We start from the raw sequence: 17,867 nt of genomic DNA on the forward strand, positions 1-17,867 counted from the left end.
CCAGCAGGCTGGAGAGGAGACTTTAGGGACAGAAAAGCTGAAAACTAATTAAGCATTCCAGTTCGACCTCTTCCTATTAAACTGAGAATAATTTTAAGAGAGATAGATTTACCTTTATAAAAGGTATTTCTATTTACCTTTATAAAAATCACAATAGTCTTGTAATAAAAAAGCTTTTAAAATCATCAGATAGAAGAATTTTTAATGAAATTGAGAATTTTCTGGCCACTTTCTATATTATTGCTCTGCTGTACACCAAGCATATAACTTCCCTCCATAGGATTTGGCTACCAGGTTCTAATCATGCGTGATGAGGGCTTTCAAAGAGTATTTTTCAAAATGAAGGTATATTAACTTTTAACGAAAATACTATTCTTTCTTAGTTGGGAGGTCTCTATTTATCAAGAAAGTTTGCCCTTGTATAAATGTCTTTTCTTTTTTATTGTCTCCAGCTCTTCTTGCTATGTTTATTTTCAATTCTTCATACATTATTTCAAACAACAGAACTTGCCAACTACAATATAATATTGATTTTTCAAAGTTGCACTTTGTTGGAAAATAGAAGTATTTTTTCAGATCAACCATGTACTAATTTTTAAACTGCAAGGTTTTGAACAAGATGGATTTTGAACATGATGAAAATCTAGAAAAAAGTTTTGATACATTCTATTAAAATATAATAACAGAAATTCGTAGGCAAGGTTGCCAATTGCCACAAATAATAAACTTTGAAGATAAGTTAGTTAATGGAAAACACTAAATTTGTTCACCATCAGTAGTTAGTGGGAAAAAGTAGTGATAGCAGAACATAGTCCATAGTTCTAGAAAAATCTGAGATGGACTCCATTTCAAGACATTATTCTCAAAGGTACCACTGATCAGTTCCCAAATTGACCCCCTCATTCTGTCCTTACGAACTGTCCTCAACTCTCCATCCTTGGCCTTGGAAACACCCTTTCATCCCATTATTTATTCTGAACACCTGTTTAAAAAGACTTTACCAGTAAGTGATAAATAACATACAGCCAAGGGAGGACATTTCTTTCCTTCAATAGAGGAATGGTGAATCCAGTGCTTAGCTATTTTCATCAACATACTTTTCTATTTAGGTTTTAAAACAAACTCAGCCTTAAGATGAAGAATGTATGAATTCTGGAGTTAAACAAATTAAAAATTCAAGTATTATAAGTAGAAACCTATATGCTCTTTTATTTGTCATGATATTTGAAACTTACAAATTAAGCTAACAAACTCTCCCCCTATTTTAATAAATATTCTTCATAATGTTCTTGAAGATCACATTTAAATGTAGAATTCTCAAACTCTTCAGAGTTCTGCCTTGAAAATGGTCACAAGAGGAAATCTGACAGCCATTTCTTGGCATGCGGGTCACTAACTTTTCTTCTTCCTGCTTTGTTCTGCATTAAGAAAGACCTCTCTCCTACTTACACGTCCAAACTTTACCTAAAGACCATTGTAAACCAGCACGTAAGCTCTGAGGTGCACAGACTGCACATACTGTCATTTATTTAGACTCAGACCTGGGGAAGAGGCTCAAGTAGGTTCTAGAAGCCCATTTGTGTTGAGAACAGTGTTACCTGATGAAAGGAGCAGTTCAAAAGTGGAGCATGAAATATCACACCTTTGAACCTCTTGGATTCCTTGTTCCTATGGGAAGTAGATGGCTAGAAGAGAACTAAAGCCTCCCAGGAAAGTTTAGAATCCAGAGAAAGGACAGTTCTTGCCTGAATCTAAGAGTGATATTGCAAAAAGACATTGGTATAAATGTATTTTAATCCCAAGTACCACATTCACAACAAGGCTGATATTTTTCCTAAAAGCACAAAAATTGGTTCCTAGGGAGGTGAATAAAATTTTATCCTTTTATATATAAAAAGCCCAATTATATTTACATTACATAAAAATGTAGCTATGGTATTAAAAATTTTGGGTGAGAGTGGAAGAAATTAAGAGGAAAGGCAGTCTAAAAAAGCCCTTCAAGTGGGCAATAATAAAAAATAAAATTTGAGAAACAGTACCCTGAGTACTGGTCTAGAACTAGACTGTTTCAGTTTGCATTCTTACTATACTAGTTAGTAGTTGCATACCCGAGTAAATATATAACTTTCCTGACCAATAGTTTTCTGATCTTTAAAATGACTACAATAAAAGAGACTACTTAAAGGGTGTTATGAGGATTAAGTGATTAATTTTATACAATGCTCAGTATAGTGTATGGCATATGCATATAATAAGCACAAACACAGCATTTTAATAATAAGATTTCCTCATTTGCAAGATCTGTGAATGTAATAGTGTCTATCTCATAGGCTATCTGCAAAGATTGAACAGGATAAAGCTTTATACAATGTCTAACACAGTACCTGGTACTTAGTAAATGAACTAAGTTTACTAAACTAATATTAAAGTAAAAGAATAGACTATGGCTCCAGAAATATGTTATTAATATTGAAAACCATAGCTATTTTAGATTTCTACTATCCTGTAGTATATATTTTTTTATTTTTACTGTAAATATTCCCAGTACTTTCTACTAGCAAATCTTCCTAGTTTTAAGTTTAAACATACAGATAATTCCCTTTTTTTGTTAAGCTTAATTTTTTTTTAAATAAACATGAATCTAAGTAATTGGAAAGCCCGTCACCCTTTCACCATTGGGAAGGCATGAGTTCATTCAGAATCCTTGGAAAATGTACAGCACAGTGGAAGGGTGCTGGGCTTTTCACTTTACAGGTATTGCAGGGGGTAGTACGGTATTAGCAGTCAAATTAATAAGGCAAGTTTATTTCTTGCCAAAGGAGTCTTCCATTCAGCATGAAAAATATCCAATGCATTGCTTTTATCTACACAGGAGAGGAGTCGGAAAGGTTAATGGTATATTAAGCTACAAAGTCATTGTACTTTCTAGAAGTTGCTTATACATAAACCTGAGAATGGAAACCATTTTTTTGTCCCAAAGATTTATTTTTCTTATTAAAAAAGAAGAAAGAACTATTTCTCTCAATGCCAAGGACAGTTGGCATTTGATTTTAAATAATGGAAAATTAAAATAAATTTCCTTATTCTTTCTAGCATTGTCCATTTCTCTAAAATCATTAAATCATATACTATGTGAAAACACTGTGTTTATTTTATTGATAAGTTTAGATTAAAATATCAGCCATAAATTGTTAGATGGAAATAAAATGTTATTCAAGCATTTAAAAGCCAATTTTGGAGAAAAGCGTAAATGTGCAGATAGATTACACAGATCTGTAGTAATTGCTAATGCAATTAAATAATTTAACACTGAAATTTATTGGAATAAAGATAGTTTAAGTTACCCATTAGGTATTAAGTAGTTTTCAGACTAGTGACTGTTTAATAATCTATTTGCCAACTCTTTGCCTAAAATACTCACCTCTCAGTCCCTAAATTAGAATAAATCTCTAGATTTCACACTAAATTCCAACTTCTTTGAAAATTATCAAAGAACCTTTTCACAGTACTTTTAGATATAAACGTTGAAAATGTGACATACAATCATTTGAGACAGATCTATTTCTGACAACTAAAAGTTGACTTGAAAGTCAGTCATATACTCCTTAGAAACTTAACCTGCCTGGTTCTCATGGAAAATTTGAACAATGTAAACTTTTCATTTTTACACATTTAACCATATTGTGACTTAAAATATCTCTTAAATTTCAGATCATGTGTTAACTGGAGTCAAGAAAATGTGACATCAAACCATCGAGAAAAACAAAAGGACATCATTGTTTATATTTGTAAAAATAAGTACATCAAAGGAGATACTGTGTGGCTGAAACAATTAGTTCAAAGCATCTGAGTGTCCTTATTACCAGCTTCCCACTGTTTCTTTTGCCATATCCCTGTTTTTCTACCTGACCCATTTTTCCTTAAAGTTGCTCACAGCTTCCGAGCCTTAACCTCACCGCCCTTTCTCCAATCTCCCTCCCTTCCTATCGCTTTTGTTCCATTTCATTGAGCCAAAACGCTCTGATTAAAATACTGATAAATAAAATAGACAATAATTTAAAATTTATGACTAGATGCCTGGGAAAATCACATTTTGGTATTATTTGTGGATGTGGACGTGTTGGAGTCTCTCAAATGAAACTGTCAGGTCATGCAAGAAAAATATCTTGCCTTTTTTGTGTGTATGTCACAGAGCAATATTGCTTTATCTTCTGATCCCTCGATCCCAGAGGGGCATTTACTGCGTAGCTACTGAAGCTTACATTTAGCGATGGTTTATTACATAGCCCTACTAGGTCTCCTAGCATTTTCCTCCTGGGACACATGGAGGGAGCTGCTGTGTCAGTGACAACTCCAGGCCTAGGGTACTTCTTCGGACTGGAGCTAACTCCCTAGCCCTGATGATCATCTCAGGCCTGCAAGGGAGGGCAGGTGTTGGCTGAAACTACCTCTACCTCTCCTCAGGGCAGTCTCACCCTGTCCTTGGTGACCTCATTGGGCATATGGAACTTATATTTTGACCCCAGAGTAGGACTTCACGAAGTAGATCCTCCATGCTCTATCTCTGCATGCTCTTCCCTCCATCTGTCCTAATCTCTTTCTTAAGGATATTAGTCATATTAGATTATGACCCACTCTAAGGATCCCACTTTAACCTCATTGCCTCTTTCAATGCCCTATCTGCAAATACAGTCACATTTGAGATACTAGGGGGTTAGAAGTTCAACATAAGAAATTATGGTGGGCTAAGTGTTACACTGCAAACCATAACATCTTGCTAAAAGAACCATATCTTTTAGCTTCTGGACTTGTATTGAATTTTAGTTTGCTGGGACTTGTTTTCAGCTAATAAAGTTAGAAACAATACATATACATTTTCTCTGCCCACATTTACTTGGACAAATTATTCCAGGGTGGAAGAGCTACAGCCCTGCCAGAGCTTGGGTTGTCTTTGTAGCACATTTCCTAAACTAGAACAAGAGCATATCCTGTTTTGCATCATTGTGGTGTTTATCTCTGATGTTATTTTTTCCAGAAGATAATCCATTTACTTCCAAAAATGTTTTTTGTACTGGAAAAAAAAGAACAGTAAAACAAGTAGTGTCTCATAAATATACCACATAATGTGATATAACGTATGGCAGAAGTTAGGCCTTCCTTTTAATCTCTGTTCTGGCTGTCCTAGCCAGGGCGCTATTTATAACTCCCTTGATCAATGAGACAGTCTTTTAACTCACTGCATTCAGTGTGTATGGAAGAGAGACAGTATTCCTGCCCGTAACAGCATTGCAGTGCAAAGACTGTACGGTCAGGGTCATGGCAGCAGAAGATTGAAGACATATAAAGGAGGTAAAATCAATAACACTCGTTACCGAATAGATGAGTTTGGGGGCAGATAAAGAAAAGTGAAAAAAGTGTCAAGAATAACTTCAGCTTTAATGGTGGGAACATTTGTTAGATCATTTCCCTTTCTCTGCATGGAATTCCTTTTCTCCTTAAATGAACTGGAAGTTGCTTTTACACAAAGACTATAGGATAGACTCATTTCATCCCCAAAAGCTCTCTGCTTATGATATAAATATCATGTCTGATTTGAGTCAATGCATACAATTCGGGGACTGTGATAATCAGCATAATGGTGCTTCAAAGTAGTTCATGCACTAACCCATAGGACCTATGAATATATTACTTTACATGGCAGAAGGGACTTTGCAGATAATAAGTTTAAGATAATAAACAGGTTTTTATTGCAGGTGTTAAAATGGACCTGTGGCAGTTCTGCAAGGTGTTTCCATTAGGGGAAACTACGGAAGGGGATCAGAACTAGCTTTCTCAGAATATGTCACTTTGGCATGTGGATTATTATGAGCTGAAGGTAATCAAGACCTAGCGGCTCAATAAAAATTTTTACCTTTAACTGCCTTAAAGAATTTAGATAGATCGCCTGGCCCAGAAAGAGAGCTATTACCAGAGATAACTTTTTTTATCTGAATGACCTATCTGTGTGACAGGACAAATATCTAATTAGCAAACATCTGTTCTTATTACTGTCCTGTGAATTACCCTCCTCCCGGTGGAAGCCCGAGGCCCTATCCCAGTCCTTAGCTCAGGATGATGCATAAGCATCAATTGCCTGACTTGTCCTTGGGTCTCATTGTCTTTGTGGAGCTCCTGTACATACATAATTAAACTTGTTTATCTCCTGTTAATCTGTTTGATGTCAATTGAGTTAATAGGTCATCTAAAAACCCTACAGGTGTAGAGGAAAAAGTTTTCCGTTTTCATACTACATAAAGTTTATATATTATTTCTGCATTATTTCTTGTAATGTCATGTGAATCTTTAATTGTCTCAAAATAAAACGAATTAAAAAAAATGAGATTAGGGAAGCAAAAAGCCTCTATATCTTATTTAGGCATGAGACTTCAAAATAACTAAATCTGACATCTGATTCTCCTATTTCACAAGTTGTAGGCTTGTTGAATGAAAACCAGCTGGAATCCAGAGAAGAAAGCCTACATGTGTACGCCACAAGGGTAGCTTCTCATCAATGAAGTGGAACCCATTGTAAATGCCTGTTTTCACTAAGCAAATTAGAGCACAGATGGCTGAATGAGAAGTTACTATATATACAGAGGGGCATCTGTTACTCTACGTTTAATTGAATCTATATAGTCAAAATTGTCTCCTTCTACAACCTGTACCAAGTTATTGCCAATATGCTCCAATCCATTTAGTATTTCCCTATGTTTGGAAAGCTTCTGAGTTTACATCAGGAGTAGCCTTCACTGTAAAATGTATAGTGATGATTTTCACATTAAACTGAGGTAGATAAAGCATCGAGCGAGGGCTGCCGTGGCCACTGTTACCATGGTACCATCTATTGTGCAGGGATCCATGCAGGGAGCAGGTTGAATGGCAGGCTTAGAGATGTATACCTGCCTGCTTGGTGTGCCCATATTTTATTGTCACCAAAAATACAATTTTAGAGTCAGCAGATTGAATGCCCAAGAAGTAATGAGATGAAGTGGTTCTTTGGCAGAGCCCAGAACCGTAGAACATTCAGTAGATAGGCAGGAGAGTGGGATCAGACAGTCTCTCTTCTAGTCTAGATCAGTGGCCTGAAAAGCAGAGAATGAAAATAACATTGTTATCCCTTATATTTATTTATAAGTATTTTTTAATTTAAAAAAGTACGTACAATAGCCCTAAGATCTACAATCTTCAAGCTAGAGACACAGGAGAGTCCATGGGTTAGTTCCAGTTCAAGTCCGAGCCTGAAGACAGAAGACTGATGTCCCAGCCCAAAGACAGCAGAGAAAGAGAATTCTTATTCATTCAGCCTAGTGTTCTATTCAGGCCTTAAACAAAATAGATGACACCACCCACGTTGGGGAAGTCAATTGCTTGACTCAGTCTACCAAATCAAATGTTACTTTCATCAAGAAATACCCATAAACAAACTTAGAACAATATTTAACCAAATATCTAGATAAACCATAGCTCAGTCAAGTTGACATGTAACATTAACTATCCCAGTGCCTATGGCATTAATACGATATATTATTATTGGAAACCTCAGATATCACTTCCTTACCTTTTCCACTTTTTTCCCGATATTTAATGGTTTGACGATGTGGAACAAACTGTCTTTCCCACCATTTTGCACTTCTATTCAGAGAGGAAGATTTTTGTCTTTTTATCTCCTATTTCATAGAAAGTATAGAAGTTGGTAATTTTAAGGCGAGACTGTCATTAAAAATACAGTTGGAAAAGCTTTCAAATAACTGAGTCACCCCTGCCTTATATTTGTTTAATATAACAGCTATTCTATTAGGGAACAAGGTTGTGGTTAGTAACTTCATCCTAAATTGGCAGAGAAAAGAATTGTTATCTGGCAGATGTTGGATGGCATATGCGATACAAAGAAAAACTGTCCATGTAATTCTTAGAGAAAAGCTTCTTCTCATGAGCCATGAATTATGGTTGATCTTAGGAACCACCATCTGCTCTAACAGTCTTAATAGTGAGTCTAAGTGATTGATAATACAGTGTAGACAGGGGTACTTTGGCAGGCTAAAATCATGCCTGGAGTTTACATAGAATTCCACAGTGATACCTAATAATCCTATTGTTTTTGCTATTTGAGTTTGCCTTAAATTGAAAAGAATTTGAATATATCTCTTTTCAAGTCACCATGTGACAATATTGGGCAGAGGTTCCTTTTTTCAAAGTAATATATATTAAATGCAAAATAATACAAATTCATTGCAAAAAGCCAAATGATATAGATCTTTTTTGTTCAAATTCTGTAGCTCCCTGAGGTAACCACTGTTAATAGCTATTCTTCCCAATTTTTTCCCTATGTACATATTCACATAACACATCTTGCCATTTTTAAAGATTTCATGCAGCAAATTGTTCTGTACAATATTGCAGTTTGTATATTATGAGAAACCACTTCCATGTTTGTATATGTAAATCCACATAATTTATTTTCATTGGTGCTTACTATTTTTGAAAAATCAAAATGTGTTCTTTGTGTGACCGATGATGATGAGGGAAGGCCTCCCATCCCGACATTATTGGATAAGCCCTGCTTTTAGCAGATTTGTAAACTAAGGTTCCAGGTGAGATCTGCACACAGAAAGGGTTCTATTACTAAAAGTTGTTCATAAACCTAGAGTCACTGAAATATTACCAAAACATTGATTTTTTTAAAAAATGCTAAACTTTTAGACATTCCACATGTCTGTTAGAATAAATGCCTTCTTGCTTAATTTTTATAATCCTTGAAATGTATTTCTCAATAATAGTAGATAAAATCATAATGAGATTTCTTTACTTTTTTTCTTCCTACCTGAAATGCTAGTTCATTTCTGTGCTTCCTTTAAATTTCTGTTCAATGTCATTTTTTCAGTAACGCCTACTCTCATCACAAAAATAGAAAAGGTAACTCCTCCTTGGTATTCCAGAACCCCTTACTTATTTTTTGCTTTTACTCTTTTTGCCACAATAATCATAACCATATAATATATTATCTTATCTATTATTGCCTGTCTATTATCATTATAGTGATAAGGTTTTGTGTGTCTGTTTATTTTATTTACTGAAGTATAAAAAACACCAGTAAGGGTATTTGATATATAATAGACATCCATATTATTTATTCCACAATATGTTATTCAATCCATAATTGAATAAATGAACAAATAAAAAAGTGAGCTTCTCCACAGTTTCTTATTTGGCCCTGGGTGTGGTTTAAAGCAAGATTTAAAAATATTATAATGGTTTATGGGAATTAAAGATGTAACCTAGTCTTGGGACTATTTTACTCTTCTAAGCAATTCCAGAATTTTTTGTGAGCATATATCTGAGGAGTTTTAGAGGGTTTTTTTAAAAAGATTTTATGTATTTACTTTTAGAGAGAGGAGAAGATAGGGAGAGAAACAGTGATGTGTGAGATCAATCACACGCCCTACCCACGCATGTGCCCTGACCAGGAATCTAGCCACCAACCCTTCGGTTCACAGGCCAGCACTCAACACACTGAGCTACACCAGCCAGGGCTGTTTTGGGAGTTTTCAAAAGAGATATTGTGTACAATGGTATTAGCAGACTGCTTCATAAAGACCCAAACCAGGACTATCTCACTACACTGCTTGTCTTATCCCCTGTGGGCACCAGGTAGAGGCCTGGCTAACCGTAAGAGTCAAAATTAAAGGTATGAAATGACTAAATGAACGGGATCTATAGGGTAAAATTTCTTTGGTCTCACCGCATTTCTAGCTTGAGGGTGAAACAGAGATTTCCACCCTCTGGAAAATGTTGGGGAGGAAACTTCAACTTTTTTCTGCCTATTTGTTCTTCTTATTTGCTTGGCAACATTTAGAAAATTATCATCACCAATAGGTGCTCTGCTTTTTCTTTGGGTGTCTCTTTTGGATCTGCCTTCCTTTAGGCTGTTCCCTTTTCCCCTTGTCCTTAAGATGAGCCCGCCCTGAGGCCTTACACCTCCAGGGAGGCTGCAGATGCTTTGGGTGTTCTATGTGTCAGCAGGCCAATGATTCCAGCTCAGCAGAGATAGGATTGCAAAATGCACACTTCCTGATCAGTCCAAGCTGGATTGTCTAGCTCAATTTTAGTGACAGGTAGCTTGATTCCCATCTTACTTCTCTGCATGTATTAAATTAACATACCTCAAAACCCCAGAACTCTATCTAGGAAAAATAAAACCTTAATATATATAATAAAATCTGCCACGTACATTTCATATGAAATATAAGTAAACAATTTCAAGTTCTATTATATTTCTGGATTCCCATAATGAACCAGTTTCAAGTAGGGAGGTGAACTGTTACTAACTCAATTTTAAAGGAAGGAAATAAGAGTGTTGTTTTTTGACAAAATTTATATCATTGCTAAATTTCAAAACAAAGACAAGACTGTAAGTCTCCCACTCAAAATCTGATATACAAGATAATCGCACACCATTAAAATACATTCATTTATCTGAACTGAGGACAATGGGGGCATTAGAACCGGGATTTGTGAGCATTTGTACTCAGTTCCACAGATGGCAGCTGTTAAGACATCTGACACTTTTGCCACTACCCAGCTTTCTTGCTGCTGGCAATCTCAAGGCTCTTTGTCTCTACATACCAAATTAATTCGTGTCAATAACTCCATTGAAGGAATAAAACTTCTGACTATTACATTAATAAGAAATACAGGATGTAAAGTACACCATGAAGAATATAGTCAATAATGTTGTGATAACTTTGTACGGTGCCAAGTCGGTGGTGGATGTTTCGGGGAGAACAATTTATAAAGTACGATTTAGAGTCTAACCACTATTCGGTGCGCCTGAAACCAGTACAAAATAATATTGAAAGTGAACTGCAATTGAAAAGAGAAACATGATGGTGAAGTAGAAAAAAGTGAGCTAATCACATGTTTCACTGTCTAACCAGCAATGAAATTTTTTCATTCCTAATGAAGTTTGATCCTGTTTGTCTTTTCTCTTCTTTTGTCTTGGTTCTTCAAGATTAGTTGTAATCTTTATTAGAAATTTGGAACTTCTTGATGAAACACCTGTCCGTTCTGGTTAAGGTGATTCCATATTTGTTTTCTGACTGTGCCATCTTTTTTTATGGTCTCCTGTACAGATCATTATTAAGAAAGGTCAGAATATTGTCTTCTAAGTCAGATGGTACAGAAAGCTGGCAAAATACTGGATATGTAGCTCACCACATAGCTCTAATATTAGAAGTTTCAGTGATATTCATGACCTTTGTTAATATAATTGGTACCAGTTATGCAAACAAAACAAATGTTAATTATTGGTCTGAAATTGGCTAACACTGCACACAATATCACATTTACTATGATTAATTAGTTGAACAGACCAACATTTTGAAAAGAATAGCAATTTTTCACTTTGTTTTGGAACTTTTGTCTTCATGGCTCAATGGTTATAAAATTGTAGTTGTCAAGGCAACTGTGCAGAGCATCTGCTAAGTAAATAGTGCAGCTTCAAATGTGTGAAAGCCAATATAAAATCCAATTGAGTTATATCTACACCACAGATAAAAGTGACTGTTTATTGATTGCAGCATTCTGGTTGTCACTGTGTAATAATTGTTTTATATATATATATATATATATATATATATACACACACACACACACACGTATGTATATGTATACATGAACAGACCATGCAAAAAATGTATTTTCATCTGTACTTTTTTATCTGCTACACTTTCACCTAGAAATACCCTAGTCAATGTGACCTTACCGCTAACACTCTCCTTTCTTTAGCAAAGTACTAAGTATCCCAGAAAGCCAACTGAAATGACATTTTCTCAGTAGACCTTATGCTTTTTTGATATTTGAATAAAATTTTCTAACATTGGTACTATAATTCTTAGTACATCGCTTTATATAAAGATTAATGGTATTCATTTTCCCCAGGAGGCTAAATGCTCTTTGAGATGTTTTACTTTTGATGCACAGCACAATGCTGGCATGTTGAGCAGGTATCAATTGGCAATTTGACGCAAAATAGTGGTGCTGCTCTTATGGACTCTCTAAGTATTGTATTCAGTTACATAGTCATTCAATCATCCTGATATTATTCCAAATGTGGGAAAGACTGACATAACCAATATGTTACTCTGTCCAGTGAGTTAGCCTGTCAGTGCTGATTAGGCTGTACTGAAATTTAAAAATTCCCAGCAGTAGATAGCACTGAGAAAAAGGAGGTAATGGTTGGTTAAATCAATGAAAAAGTGTTGAATTATAAGTGAAATATCTCTTAAGAGATAGTGATATGCAAATATGGGCCAATAGGGTACTTAATGTTATTAAATTATTAATGAAAAAAATGGTTTGTTCATATTTTGGACTGTACTTTTTTGGTGCCATTTATAATTTAAGACTATTTTATAATGGACATGGAACAGGACAGCAGATAAAATGCATACGCTTTTGAAACTGTGCAGTATGAACCATAAGATCAGGTTAGAATTTGAGTACATGTATTCAAATATTAAAGCCAATACTGAATTATTACCCTTGTAATATTTTTTTGGAAAGGATATGAATTGAGATGGGTCAAATATTTCAGATGTTATTAGTCATTTGCTCTTATCTTTTCACTACTTATTTGATTCAGGGTTATCAAAAACTACAGATAATGTTATATAAAACTAGATAGTATGGTAATACTTATTGTAAAGTCAAAATACTTCTTAATTATTTTAAATGAGGACAATTTTCTAAACCTCGCTTTTTAATGCATACTATTAGCAGTTGCTTACTAATGTTAAAAAAGTACTTTTGCTTACTGTAACTACTTGTACTTAACATTGTTGAATTATAGGCCTATATGTGAAATCTATAGTTACAAAACCTCTAGGAAAAAAACACTGGAGAATATCTTTACAATTATAAAGAAATAAACATTTCATAAAGAGAAAAGAGAAACACTAAAAATATTTTAAAATATAAATAATAATTTGCAAAAATAAAATATCTATCTGCTCATAAAGAGCTACCCCTGAGAAAATAGATAACTGAGTCACAGTGGGAGAAAATACTCAGAGATATACATCTAAACAGGACTTGTCTTTTATACTTTACATATTTATAAAAATGTAAAGAATACAATAAAGATGGAAAACAAATTTGAACTGACGCTCCAGAAAGGAAGATGTAGGAACAGCCAATGAGCATGTGATTTCATTCTCAACATCACTAGTCATCAGGGAAGTACAAGTGAAATCACATGTATCTGCATAACTAAAATGATAGATACTGATGACACCAAATGCTGAAGATGATTCAGAGTAGGGGTGGCAAATTATAACGTATGGGCCAAATCTGTCTGCTGTCTCATGTTTCTATGAACAAAGTTTATTAGAACACACCCATGCTCATTCATTTATGTGTTTTCTTTGGATGCTTTCATATTACAATAGCATAATTTAGTAATTGCAACAGAGATTGTATGGTCCACAAAGATTAAGGTACTTACTAGCTAGTCCTTTCTAGAAAGTTTGCTGACCCCTGGTGTATTATTATCAGAACTCTCATAATAATCTCATTGTCGATAGGAGGGTAAAATGGTACACTTTGAAAAACTATTTTGTAACTTCTTAAAAAAAAACTATATCCTGAGACTGAGCAATGCTCCCCAACTATTTATTCAAGAAAATAAAAAAAGAAAACATATATCAACATAAAACCTTGTGCAAAAATGTTCATTGAAGCTTTATTCACTATTACCAAAAACTACAAACAGCCTAGGTGTCCACCAGCAGAAGAATAACAAAGAAATGCGGTATATTCATACAATGGACTACTTCTCAGCAATGTAAAAGAACAAACTACTGAAATATGTAGCAATCTCAAAAACATAATGCTGTGTGAAAAAACAGACAAAAATTAGAATATGTATTTTTATAAGTTCTAGAAAAAGCAAATTCAGATACGTGGGCAGAATTTCCATCAATGGATGCTTTGATGTGAGGGGAGGGATTACCTTGCAAAGGGTACAAAGTAACTCTCTAGAAATGTTCTGTGTCTTATTAATGATGGAGATTACATAAGCCTAAGCATTTGTGAAAACTGAATTGTATACTTAAAATTGAATCCTTTCACTTCATGTTTTTATACCTAAAAAATAAATTTACTCAGATGGCCATTTTAGCCAAATTGGATTAATGTTTTCTAGTTGGATATCTGAATGCTTAGTTTAAACTCTATTACTATAAAAGGGAGAATAAACTTAGGTGGACAATAAATAGTCTACACCTCAATAATATGTGATTACTGTTAGAGAGAGTCAGAAGGTGGTATAAAAGGGAAATACCTAGAAAATTCAAGTTATTGGTGATTATCCAATTATTGGGATAAGTGATGGGTTTATGAGAATTTGATAGAATATAAATTAAAAATATAGTAATTTCTAAAAGAGCAAAAAAGACAGTATAAATTAAAGATTAAGAAGAAACACATTACATAAAAATAAATATAATAATAAATATAAATGTAAGTAAATAGTATATTTACTTACACTATTTCTTAACTTTATATTTCCAACACTTAAGAGATCAGTAACACCCAGAAAAAAAAAATAGCTATGGAAGGACAGGGATAAGCTGACATTTTTCATAACAAAACAGCTCTGAATTCACCAGGAACCACCAGAATGGGACTGAACCTGTGGGTTTATGTGAAATATATAACTCACTCTTTCCTATTATTCTTGGGTTATACTTCTCATGAGCATTTCTAAACCTGTTGTTCATTCTCATCATGATTTCCCCTTTGGTTTCAGCTGTTACTGTGAACAATTAAGGCAGAAAGAAGTCTGTGGTCAAACTTGCGACAGAGCAGTGCAGAGGATAGCTGGCCTCCTCGGGGAAGAGGCTTGTCCAGGAACCTGAGGAGGCACTGCACGGAAGGGAGCAGAGGCTTGTGGAAAGAGTGGGCAGCGGCCTTCGGGAGCTCAAGACCCCGTGTCTAGGACCAGCCTGTGAAAGACGAGTGTATCTTCCCATTAATCCAGTATGTACTTAGTAGATATTGTGGGAACAAATAAATCAATAGCAAATAAAGATTCTCACAGTAAAGCAGGATGAAAAATGGGATGATTTTATTTGCTATATTAACATAAGCATTGCCTTATAGTACAATTATTAAGGAGATTATTCTTTTTAAAAGGTTCACTTTAAAATTATAATGTAAATACAAAAATATAAGTTCAGCAACTGAAGCACAACCAAGAGAATGAAAAATATCTCTAAATTAATTTCCAATTTTGTGAGAGGAGAGATTAAAAAAATGTATTTATCAAATGCCATGAAATGGGAAAGGATTTTCAATGAATAAAGAATGACATTATACTTTGCATCAAAGCCAGTTTGTTTGTTTCACACTGTCATCGGTTTGTGAACTCAAGTATCTAAAATAAAGTGCCTCGCACTTGTCCCAGAAGAGGGAAAGGAGCCTGCTAAGCCCTGGGTGCCTCTCTGAAGCCACTTAAATCACAGAACTGAAGTCAGTGGGGTGTCATATACTGAGCATGTATTTTGACCACCTACGTTTGACTGGTTTCCTTGCTTGGACTTTTCTGACAAATCAAAAGCTTGGGTTGAATCTTCCGTTGGCAGCTGCAGTGAACTTTCTAAAAATAACAAGGTACTCCTCCCCACCCCCATACTCATCAGGACAAGTACTATCAAAATTGACCTTTGCTGGCTGATTCATAAAATATTTATTGAGCATCTATTTTGGAATGTATCATAAAAATAAGTTCATAGTTTTTGCGTAAATGAAATTCTTGAGAAGCATCATAGACATTAAGTTGATTTTATTAGCATATGAATGTGAATAAATGACTAGAAGTCTTCAACCCCTCGTTCTCACAACCAGGGCAGAAATCTCTACTACAGCAAACACTCTTATTTTCCGAGGTACTTGCCATAGCCTCTTATGTACTAGCTAGCCATCTAGCCAAGTTGGCATGAGAGAAGAATACAATTTCTATCCTCTCATAGTAATTGTTGTTTTTTTTTTCTTTTGAGGCATAATTACAAAGACTGTCAGATAGTGATTCTAATTTTTTTTAATGGAGTCTCTGAGGCATTCTGGAAGCCTGAAAACAAAACTAGTTCAACAAATCCCCTGATGTGACTTTGGGACTATATTTTGGGCTGCCATGGTAGGCATGGTTAGTCTATTACACTCAGGTGCCAATCACTTTTTTTTTTTTAAACCAGACAGGAAAGTGGTATCAGGTATAAATACAACCACACATAACTGTATTTGGGAACTAACGGTTACAAAGCTCTTTTGTGCCTGTAATTACATTTTACCCTCAGTTCCTTGAAGGGTCTATCCACATGCCACTTCCACAGAGAAAAATCACCTCTCCTGATCACCTTACATGAAATAGCACTCTCCATCCATTCACTCTGCTTTATTTTTTTATAGTGATTCTCTTTACAATGCAGTCATTCATTTATTTTATTGCCCGTGCTTTCCTCTAAAATGTAATCTACCTGGAGGGGACATATGCTTGTGTATATTTCACCATTATATCCCTAGAACCTAGAGTCATACCTGATCATGATTCAATGCTCAATAAACATTTTTATATAAACTGTACTGTGAGCAGTATGACATGATCCCTATTTTGTTTATAAAAAAGCAAATTTAAAACTTGTTAAGGTACACAGTGAGGAAAATCAGCTTTTTACCTTTTCTTCTTTTACCTTGGCACTTCCAAAGTTGAATGTTTTGTACTTGTTGGTTGCTTTTACTCCTGCAAAGAGTGTTAGTAAGGAATCTCAGCTGGAGAAAGTTCAATAAAACTTGATATTTGGAAATAGTATTAAATGTAAACAAAAATGGGGGAAAAAAGATTCTGTGGTTTTACCTTGAAAAGAAGACAGACACCTTTAAGGTCAGCCAGAATGCGAATGAAATGGAAAAACAACCTATGGGCTCTCCTTGAGTCATTTACCTAATGGGAAAGCTAGTTAACTCAGAGTTGTACTGAACAGAATTTTTGAAGATTTTGTGTAACGGCACTCTGCTGAGCACAAGCCGTACAGTACGACCGAATCATTTGAGTTTATGGTTTCCTTACATAGCACCTGCCATTGCTGCAATCTTTCTAATTGCCACTGTAATCAATTTGCCTGTAAGAGAGGTAAGTAAAAACAGATATATCTTCTAATTTTCCACTACCTTCTTCTGTCTCTCCCAGTGTTTCACACTTTTTCTCTCCTCTGTGATAGTATGAATCTTATTTAACAGGAAGTTCTCAGATGTTAATATTAGGTCAGCTGCCTTCTGTGAGACCACCGGTTGATGGAGAAATGCCAGGAGATATATTTAGTATCTATGTAGAAAAAAAGATATATTTATTTTTATAGTTAAGTAGTATTTGTGAGAATGCTATTTTTCTTTCCAATTGACTAATACGCATTTTAAAATATGGACATTGGTTGAATTTTAAGTTTCTGGTATTATCATAATTTTCAGGATCCAGTAAGAAGCAGGTAGCTAATAAAAGTTTTCTTAGATGATATTTCAAAGCAGAGGCCTTGAGATAAGCTAAAGCAGCACAAAGAGATAGCAGCATGCTTTGATAGAAATGGATATGGATTTCAGTTAGAAAAGGGTCAACTGTCAAGGAAAGCAGAAAATGAAGTCAAGTCACAGGGCTGTCGGTGGCATCTCTGTGGGGAAAAAGCTGAGGGACTCTTAAAAAACATGGATCTCTGAATTAATATTTTTGCTGTATATATAATAATAGATACATTCTATTGACTCAAAATTTTGATATCACT

This window comes from Pteronotus mesoamericanus, unplaced genomic scaffold (assembly GCF_021234165.1).
Source record: "Pteronotus mesoamericanus isolate MK-2021 breed Mesoamerican mustached bat unplaced genomic scaffold, CSHL_Meso_final contig_90, whole genome shotgun sequence".
NCBI lineage: Eukaryota > Metazoa > Chordata > Mammalia > Chiroptera > Mormoopidae > Pteronotus > Pteronotus mesoamericanus.